Source organism: Salvelinus sp. IW2-2015, unplaced genomic scaffold (genome assembly GCF_002910315.2).
Source record: "Salvelinus sp. IW2-2015 unplaced genomic scaffold, ASM291031v2 Un_scaffold2162, whole genome shotgun sequence".
Classification (NCBI taxonomy): Eukaryota; Metazoa; Chordata; class Actinopteri; order Salmoniformes; family Salmonidae; genus Salvelinus; species Salvelinus sp. IW2-2015.
Genome location: NW_019943493.1, coordinates 146,474 through 156,993, shown reverse-complemented (window position 1 = coordinate 156,993; position 10,520 = coordinate 146,474).

Sequence of the window (10,520 nt, the reverse complement as noted above, 5' to 3'; positions counted from 1 at the left end):
CAGTGGAGGGGGCCCTACGAGGTAATGAAAAGGGTCTCACCGGTCAATTACCTCATCAAGCAACCTGACAGGAGGAAGAAGGTCCAACTCTATCACATAAACCTGTTGAAGAAGTCAAAGAGGAGGCTCTACCACAGGTGCGCCGTGGCCAAACTCTCCTGCCAGAGCAGTCGAGACAAGCTGATTATGAACTTCGGTCGGGTATTCTCTCCATTCCCAGGACAAACAGATGTCCTGTTCCACCATATCCACACTGAACCCGGCAAGAAGGTGCATATCCGCCCTTACAGGATTCCTGAGGCTCGCCGAGTCATCGTTAAGAACGAGGTAAGGGAGATGTTGAGGATGGGTGTGATCAAGCCATCGACGAGTGAGTGGTCCAGTCCCATAGTCCTGGTCCCCAAACCTGATGGTAAAAATGAGACTCTGCAACGACATTAGGGGCGTGAATGCCATCACTCCAGTCGACGCGTATCCCATGCCCCGCGTGGATGAACTCTTGGAGCGCTTAGGAAAAGCCAAGTTCATCACCACCCTGGATTTGACGAAGGGATAATGGCAAGTGCCAGTGGCTCTGGAGGATCGCCCAAAGACTGCCTTCGCCACACCGGAGGGGCTTTTCCAGTATGTGAGGATGCCCTTCGGACAGCATGGTGCCGCTGCAACTTTCCAACGCCTCATGGATGCCATTCTACGGCCCCATCAAGAGTACGCAGCGGCGTACATAGACGATGTGGTCATCGACAGCGAGGACTGGGATAGTCACCTCCTGCGACTACGGGCGGTGCTCGTGAGTCTGGAAGCCACAGGGTTGACGGCCAAACCAAAAAAATGCTGCCTGGGCCTGTCCCAAAGCGGAATACCTGGGGTACACCGTGGGGAATGGGAAAATACGCCCACAGGCAGAGAAGACCAGGGCAATTCGGGACTGGCCTCGACCCCGGACCAAGCGGGACGTTCGGGCCTTGTTAGGGATAACGGGATATTATCGCCGTTTTATCCCGAGATATGCAACCATTGCCAACCGCCTCACAAACCTCATCAAGTAAAACTTGCCAAACCAGGTAGAGTGGAAAGACGAGACGGAAGATGCCTTTCAATTGCTAAAAGATGGCCTGTGTTCTGATCCCGTCCTACAGGCTCCGGACTTCTCACAAGAGTTCATTGTGCAGGTAGACGCCTCGGATACAGGGCTCGGGGCCGTACTAGCTCAGGGTGAAGGCGAAGCAGAGAGGCCGATTCTCTTCATAAGTAGGAAGCTCAGCGATCGGGAACAGAGATATTCTACCGTAGAGAAAGAGGCCTTAGCCATTAAGTGGGCCCTCRATTATCTCCGGTACTACCTACTGGGTCGGAGGTTTGCATTAGTTACTGACCATGCGCCCCTCACGTGGATGGCTGGTAAGAGAAACAATAACAACAGAATAGCCAGATGGTTTCTGGCTTTACAACCGTTCTCTTTCCATGTCATCCACAGGACCGGATCGAGGAACGGGAATGCAGACGCGCTGTCCCGACGTGACCAAGACGGTGCGTCTGGCGCCCAACCCTCCGGTTCGATCCTGAGGGGGGAGGTATGTGGAAGGATACCACCAGAGGGCAGGCTGGGCTCACGGATAGTAGCCCAACAAGGCATGTGAGACAAGGTAACCAGAGGCAATTAAGCACAGCTGACGGTACTAATGACATATTCTCTTTCCCCTATAAGAGAGAGTATGGAACCAGCAAATAAGGGGGGAAACTATCTCTGGAAGAGAGGGGAGCTATCCACGAAGAACCATTAAGACGGTGACAAACCCGTGACTTTTGTTGTAGTTTAAAGATAATCGTATTGTGTTCCTGTTTCATCTGGAGAAGAAGATGTATGTTTTTCCTTGGGAGATTTTCATTGATTATGTTGGAGYGTTTGTTTGGACCAAAATCCCTCAATAGAGAACTGTGTTCAATCAAGAAAACCTACTCCTGACTCGTTTATTCCAYCTTTCCGCTTTAGAGTGACGCCAAATGACTTGGTCCACTCACAATAAATAAATGTGATTTGATATCCCTCTCTCTCTTCTCCCTCTCTCTCTCTACTCTCCTCTCTCTCTCTTCCCTCTCCCTCTCAATTTTTAATTTCAATTCAATTTCAATTATGGGAAACATATGTTAATATTGCCAAAGCAAGTGAAGTAGATAATAAACAAAAGTGAAATGAACAATTACAATTAACAGTAAACATTACACTCACAAAAGTTCCACAAGAATAAAGTCATTTAAAATTGTATATTATGTGCAAATAATTAAAGTACAGAAGGGAAAATAAATAAACATACATATGGGTTGTATTTAGTGGTTGCCCTTTTCTTGTGGCAAAAGGTCACAAATCTTGCTGCTGTGATGGCACACTGTGGTATTTCACCCAGTTAAGGAGTTAATCAAAATTGGGGTTGTTTTCGAATTCGTACTGGATCTGTGTAATCTGAGGGAACTATGTGTCTCTAACATGGTCATACATTTGGCAGGAGGTTAGGAAGTGCAGCTCAGTTTCTACCTCATTTTGTGGGCAGTGTGCACATAGCCTGTCTTCTCTTGAGAGCCAGGTCTGCCTACGGTTGCCTTTCTCAATAGCAAGGCTATGTTCACTGAGTCTGTACATAGTCAAACCTTTCTTTAAGTTTGTGTCAATCACAGTGGTAAGGTATTCTGCCACTGTGTACTCTCTGTTTAGGGCCAAATAGCATTCTAGTTGCTCTGTTTTTTTGTTAATTTTTTCCAATGTGTAAAGTAATTATCTTTTTGTTTTCTCATGATTTGGTTGGGTCTAATTGTGTTGCTGTCCTGGGACTCTGTGGGGTCTGTTTGTGTTTGTGAATAGAGCCCCAGGACCAGCTTGCTTAGGGGACTCTTCTCCAGGTTCATCTCTCTGTAGGTCATGGCTTTGTTATGGAAGGTTTGGGAATCGCTTCCCTTTAGGTGGCTGTAGATTTTAACAGCTCTTTTCTGGATTTTGATCATTAGCGGGTATTGGCCTAATTCTGCTCTGCATGCATTATTTGGTGTTTTAGGTTGTAGGTTGCTGAGGATATTTTAGCAGAATTCTGCATGCAGAGTCTCAATTTGGTGTTTGTCCCATTTTGAATTCTTGGTTGGTGAGCGGAACCCAGACCTCACAACCATAAAGGGCAATGGGATCTATAACTGATTCAAGCATTTTTAGCCAGACCCTAACTGGAATGTCAAATTTTATGTTCCTTTTGATGGCATAGAAGGCCATTCTTGCCATGTCTCTAAGATCGTTCACAGCTTTGTGGAAGTTACCTGTGGCGCTGATGTTAGATCGAGGTATGTATCATTTTTTGTGGGCTCTAGGGCAACGGTGTCTAGACGGAATTTGTATTTGTGGTCCTGGCACCTGGACCTTTTTTGGAACACCATTATTTTGGTCTTACTGAGATATACTGTCAGGGCCCAGGTCTGGCAGAATCTGTGCAGAAGATCTAGGTGCTGCTGTAGGCCTTCCTTGGTTGGGGACAGAAGCACCAGATCATCAGCAAACAGTAGACATTTGACTTCAGATTCTAGTAGGGTGAGGCCGGGTGCTGCAGACTGTTCTAGTGCCCTCACCAATTTGTTGATTTATATGTTGAAGAGGGTGGGATTTAAGCTGCATCCCTGTCTCACCCCACGACCCTGTGTGAAGAAATGTGTGTGTTTTTTGCCAATTTTAACCGCACACTTGTTGTTTGTGTACATGGATTTTATAATGTCGTATGTTTTACCCCCAACACCACTTTCCATCAATTTGTATAGCATAACCTCATGCCAAAAGGAGTCAAAAGCTTTTTTTCAAATCAACAAAGCATGAGAAGACTTTGCCTTTGGTTTGGTTTGTTTGTTTGTCAATTAGGGTGTGCAATACGTGGTCTGTCGTATGGTAATTTGGTAAAAAGCCAAATTGACATTTGCTTATTACATTGTTTTCACTGAGGAAATGTACAAGTCTGCTGTTAATGATAATGCAGAGGATTTTCCCAAGGTTGCTGTTGACGCAAATCCCACAGTAGTTATTGGGGTCAAATTTATCTCCACTTTTGTGGATTGGCGTGATCAGTCCTTGGTTCCAAATATTGGGGAAGATGCCTCTCTCTCTCTCTTCTATATCTCCTTCCCTTTCTGCCCTCTCTCCCTCTCTATCTTCTCTCTTCTCTCTCCCTCTCTCTCTTCTCTCCTCTCTCTCTCTTCTCTCTCCCTCTCTCTCTTCTCTCCTCTCTCTCTTCTCTCCCCCTCTCTCTTCTCTCTCCCTCTCTCTCTTCTCTCCTCTTTCTCTTCTCTCCCTCTCTCTCTTCTCTCCTCTCTCTCGTCTCTCTCCCTCTCCTTCTCTCTCTTCTCTCTCCCTCTCGTTCTCTCTCTCTCCCTATCTCTTCTTTCTTCTCTCTCCCTCTCCCTCTCTTCTCCTTTCTCTCTCTTCACTCTTCTTTCTTCTCTCTTCTCTTTTCTCTTTTCTCTCTTCTCTCTCCCTCTCTCCCTCTCGCGTATCTCCTCTCTCAATTCTCTCTGTCTTCTCTCCCTCTCTCTTCTCTCTTCCCTCGCTCTCTTCTCTCTCTCTTCGCTCTTTCTTCTCTCTCTATTCTCTCTCCCTCTATCTTCTCTCCCTCTTCTCTCCCTCTTCTCTCTCTCTTTTCTTCTCTCTTCCTCTCTCTGTCTCTCTCTCTCTATTCTCTCTCCCTCTATCTTCTCTCCCTCTTCTCTCTCTCTCTCTCTCTCTCTCTTTTCTTCTCTCTTCCTCTCGCTCGCTCTCTCTCTCTCTGTCTCTCTGTCCCCTGGGGTTCTTCGGTCCTCTTCCCCCAGCTGCGCTTCTGAACTGTCAGGGCGTCCTGATAAGGGCTGATCGATGGGCGGCTCTCTGGCTCCGCTCTGCTCTGACCTCACTATGCCCCACTAAGGGTTCACCGCTTAGGGCTGAGCAGCTAGGGGCTCCCTTCGACTGAGCCCCCCGGACCAGAGTCTGGGAACTGAACAAGGCTTCCCCTGAATCTTAAACAACAGCTGGGCCCCTATTCACAAAGAGYCTCAGAGTAAGAGTGCTGATCTAGGATCAGGTCTCCCCTCGTCTCCATACAACGCTATTCATTATGATCTAAAAGGCCAAACTGATCCTATATCAGACCTCCCACTCTACTGTGACCCCCAGGTCCCCAGTACAGTAGCATGATGTGACTGTTTCTGTTGTGGCTGTTTTACACTTAGAGAAAGAAAGGTAAAATAGACGGGAGAGAGAAAGATATGTATGTTACGTAGGGAGGTAATGACAGAGAGAGAGAGAGTGTGAGGGAGAGAGATTCTGGGCTGTGAAGGAATGCAGTGAGTGAGTGAAGAGCAGACCAGTTTGCTGAGAGAAGGGGGCAGTAATGGTGCAACACTGTGACAGATAGGCCAGGGAGAATAATGGCCGCTCACCGCAACATCATCGTTCATCCAGCCCCAGAACAGAGGCCTGCTTCACTTAATGTTTAACATTGAAGCAGGACTAGGGCAGGGAGTGTTTCCTTACAATGCGGAAAAACTCCACACTCTAGTTATTAACGGTCAGGTCTTGTGGTCACGAAGAACTTGCAGCGTTAGCATCACCCAGCTGTCTCCAGCCCACAGCCCAAGAGCAGTGTCTTTTCCTGGGCCTCCTAAAGGGTAAAACATGGGTCTGCCTGCCTGCCGACTTGGCCTAGATGGTAAAAAACCATCCACATTCTGTCTACGTCTCAAATGGCACCCTATACCCTACATCGCGCACTACTTTTGACCAGAGTTCTATGGGCCCTGRTCTAAAGTAATGCACTATATAGGGAATAGAGTGCCATTTGTGACGCAGCCTCTGAAATACTGCATTGACTTCCATATAAACAGTACACCAACAACTGTCATGTTCGCACCATCATTTCTCCTGCAGKGTTTACATTGTTTATACCCCACAATTCTTACATTTATTCAAACATTTTGCTATTCAATAAACATACAGGAACATGTTGCCYCAGACCTTAGGGGGTTTGTTTATAATTCGTCACCTGGTATTTATGAGATCGCTCGCGCTTTTTTTTCTGGTTGTCTGGCATGGAATCGCACRTGTGCCAAACAGTGCCAGTTTCGCCATCCGTTTGTGTGGCTCTGTGGTCAAATAGTGAGAACATTATGCCGGCTACGTTTCTAACTTTGGACTGCCTCAACGGCTCARAGAGTTTCTCTTTTTCAAAGCATGTTCGGTAAGAAGTGCTACTACTTATCYGTGTTTAACATGTCTTTAGTATAATCTCAGCAGACACGTAAACATCCCATTGATAAAAAGTCCTCGGAGGACAGATCACAAAATAATTAAAGGGGAAAAGTTTGGGAAGGAATGTAAACTTTGCGAGGGCTTCAACTTCTGTTTATTTTGAAACAGCTGTAAAGTACCTGCGTCTCCTGCCAAGTGTAAGCAGCTGTTTGTCACTTCCATTTAACAAAAGGACCGCTAGAAATGGAAAAAACTACTTCATACATGCTAATTTGTGAGGCATTATTATTCCCCCAAAAAATCAACGATGGCTCGTGTGTTTGCGTGTGTGTGGGTGTGTGTGCGTGCGCTCGTGTGTGTTTGTGTAGGAGGAGGAGTTGAACTTACATGGTACCAGTCAGTGCCTTTCCAGCTCATACCGTATGACGGCTAAATGACTCTGTTCTGAGTCACGTCAACTAGGAGAGGCCTCTACCTCTATGTTACACACACACACACACACACACACACACACACACACACACACACACACCACAACACACACAACACACACACACACACACACACACACACACACACACACACACACACACACACACACACACACACACACACACACACACACACACACACACACACACACACACACACACACACACACACACACATTAGCAACTCCCTCACTTCTCTTCACTGTTTAAAAAAAACTCTTGACATTGCTAAAAGAGAGTCCTGTCACAGCCAAGCTCAGGGTGGATTTGTAAGCCCTGAGTTTGGCTTGGGCTGCAGGCCGTTTCTATGATATATACTTTCATTTACACTGAACCTTTAACGCAGGAGATCCTCGTATAAATAATTCCAAGAAATCAATCCGGTTTAATCGCCAAACCGTACATAGGAAAGTTTCCAGCTATTACTCGGAATAACTTGTGACAGTGCTGCCGGAGAGAGGCTCCCTGCGCAGGCCCGGGGATCAATTAGAACTGTAAAGAATATATTAAACAAACACACGTAGGCACAGACGCAGATGCAAACGACACACACACACGTCTATATGTAAACACACGTAATACACAAGTGCACACACACACACACACACCAACACCCACACACACACCACATCACACACACACACACACACACACACACACACACACACAGTCACACACACACACACACACACACACAACACACACACACACACACACACACACACACAACACACACAGCATTTAGTTGTTCCGAATCTGGGCAATGTACATCTTATAGTAAACTAGATAAATCTAGAGTTGATAGAATCTAACTTGTTCTCTCTCAGTGTTTTAATAGCTCCCATAAATCACCTGATCCAGAGAGAAGAAGAAGAGGTTGGACTGTCTGAAATCGGCAGGCTGCCACCGAGCGGAAAAAGAGCGAGTGGGGAAATGTTTAGAACCCACAGGTTGATTTATCCGTGTATATGAGGAAACATCAAGTGAGGACCATCTAGTCGGTTTATTAAAGGACTGTGGAATGTCCCTTCTAAAATGGTCCGACCGGCAGTTACCAAAGAAATAGTCATTCTTATAAGATACACTGTACTGGTCTATTTGTCTTCCGCTTTTATGCTTATGGCAGTAACAATCTCCCTACCTCCATTTTGCCTAATCTTGAAATGTTTTTTTTGTTTTTTTACTTTTTTTTTACCTTTATTTAACTAGGCAAGTCAGTTCAGTACAAATTCTTATTTACAATGATGGCCTACACCGGCCAAACCCGGACAATGCTGGGCCAACTGTGCACCGCTCTATGGGACTCCCAATCACGGCCGGCTGTGATACAGCCTGGATTTCTGATCAAAGGTTACTGTCACCTTTGATATGATTGTAGCTGTATAATATAATAATATATGCCATTTAGCAGACGCTTCTATCCAAAGCGACTTACAGTCATGCGTGCATCCATTTTATTCATGGGTGGCCACTGGAACCGAACCCGCAACAGTAGCGGTGCAGGCACCATGCTCTACCAGCTGAGTCATGGACGTCAGGCAGAGGAGTTATATTAGTTGTATTACCATGGTAACATCTAGAATAAACACACCATCTCCCCTCGAGGTGCGTTGCACAACTGCAGTAGCGGACACCACAGGTAAGGATCAAGCCCTTTTGCTGGAGAGGGCCTCGTATCAACACCCTGGTTGTGGTCTGGTTGCGGTCAGGGTTTCACAGCCATAGAAATACATTTACAAGAACGGACATTCCCAATCAACTGAACGGTCCCTCGTGGATAGAGCGGCAGCCATATTGGCTGCACTGTGGAATCCAGTGGTCTGAGGGGCCTTGCACATTCTATTTCGATACGCTGATTGTGACATCACCAAGTAATGTCATGTCATTGCCACAACAAAGAGACATATTTAAGTGATAATGCCAGAGAAGCCGGTGTTTGGAGGATATATTGGCACGGGTGTTGTTGAAACCCGTACCAATATATCCTCCAAGCACCGGCTTTGAGGGCATTATCACTTTTATACAACGGGTTACCAGCATATTCCAATAATGATTGAATTTATTCATACTATTTCATCCTTCCACAAGACATAGTCCCGACACAAATCTAGGGTTGCTACCCAAGCCGGCTGGTCGTTCGTTCTATCGGTACGGTTGCTAAAGATGCGCCCCAGTCGTTCAGTCTTTTTGTTCTGTATCTATGGACGCGACCCAGTCGTTCGTTCTAAATGTTCCATTGCCGTACTGGCTGGCAACGTTCTTATCCCTTGCTTGCTAGTTAGCCAACTACGGCAGCCAGAATAACAGCTAGGTAGCTGCATTTGCATTTGTTTAAGCTGTTTTCTAGTGACATTTATTTGGATACATCCATAACAATGAGCTARTGAGGCGTCATTTCGTCAGGACACTGTTGGTCAGAGGAGCTAGCCAACAACACAGCTCACACAATCACTKCAAACTGAAGCTGGAAAGACTGCAGAGTAGCTGCACTTTGTTTTCTTTGTATATTTCCATAAAATTGATGCAGCTGATTCATGATTTCGACTGGCTTAGAAACGCTGCCTGTCTGTCTCGTCCCGACTCCCGACACGTTCATTACTATGGGACAGCAAGAGATCGAATTTGAATATTGAAACAATGTTGCAAATGTCGGAGAGACAGTAAGGTTTATAAAAATCTCTGCTGTTGAAAACTAAATGTTAGTCTAGAAGAAATGTGAGATAATGTCTAGATGCTTTTTGTAGTAGAGATCAAGTTTATAACTTCCCTGCCTGGGCTGATGAGACAGTGGATTGCTCAGTCAGATGGAACAGAGTAAATAGGCATTTTAACGTCATAGATTTAGCTGGTGGTAACTTGTGGAATAGACACCGGCTGGAATGCGGTTTTAACCAATCAGCATTCAGGATWAGACCCACCCGTTGTATAAAATACAACAATTTCTGCCCTTCCGGTTTTGTTGTTCCAGAACGACCAGTTCAAAAGSTATTAGCATCTGGAACCACTTGACACGTTAAGGGCCAATCAGGGGTGAGAAACACAGTCTCAAGTAGAGCGGCAACGCGGAAATGAATGTGATGGTGTTATATTTCAGTTCTCTACTGAATGAATCTAAACCTACATCATACAGTAACACATTCCACCAGGGAGATCTAGCTTACTCACCCGGCGCCTTCATAACACCAAAGAGCTGCAATTTGATTYGTTTATATGGCTGTAAGAGGGGAGATCACGGGTCAAATACTAACAYATTGATAAACATTTTCGACAGGGAATAATGCAACTTGTTTTCCTGTTTACAAACACAATCGTTTACTTCCTCTAAACTATTGCACATACTAGGTTAATTTGTATGAAGGAAATAACAGTTTGATTAGTAAACCTTCTTGTTTGTTAATAACCATATTGTGAAATCTTAATAGATAATGTATTCAAGTAACTCAGGTAATACTGGCCACCATGACGGTTCGTCTGTCCGTCCGTCCGTCCGTCTATCCGTCTGTCCGTCCGTCCGTCTGTCTGACTGCTCTCATACCTCTTCTTCCTTCATTAACCTGGAGAGGTTATAATTATAGAGACTGCATGGCTGGTCCGCCTGGTCAAAGAGGCCACCAATGAAGAAGCAGCTATTTAAAGCCCTAATGGTCAGACCTGACAGGGATGTTAGTTAATAATCACCCCCATGATTAAACCTATTTGACCCCAGACGCACGCTCTGCCGCCATGCCTGCACACACACACACACACACACACACACACACACACACACACACACACACACA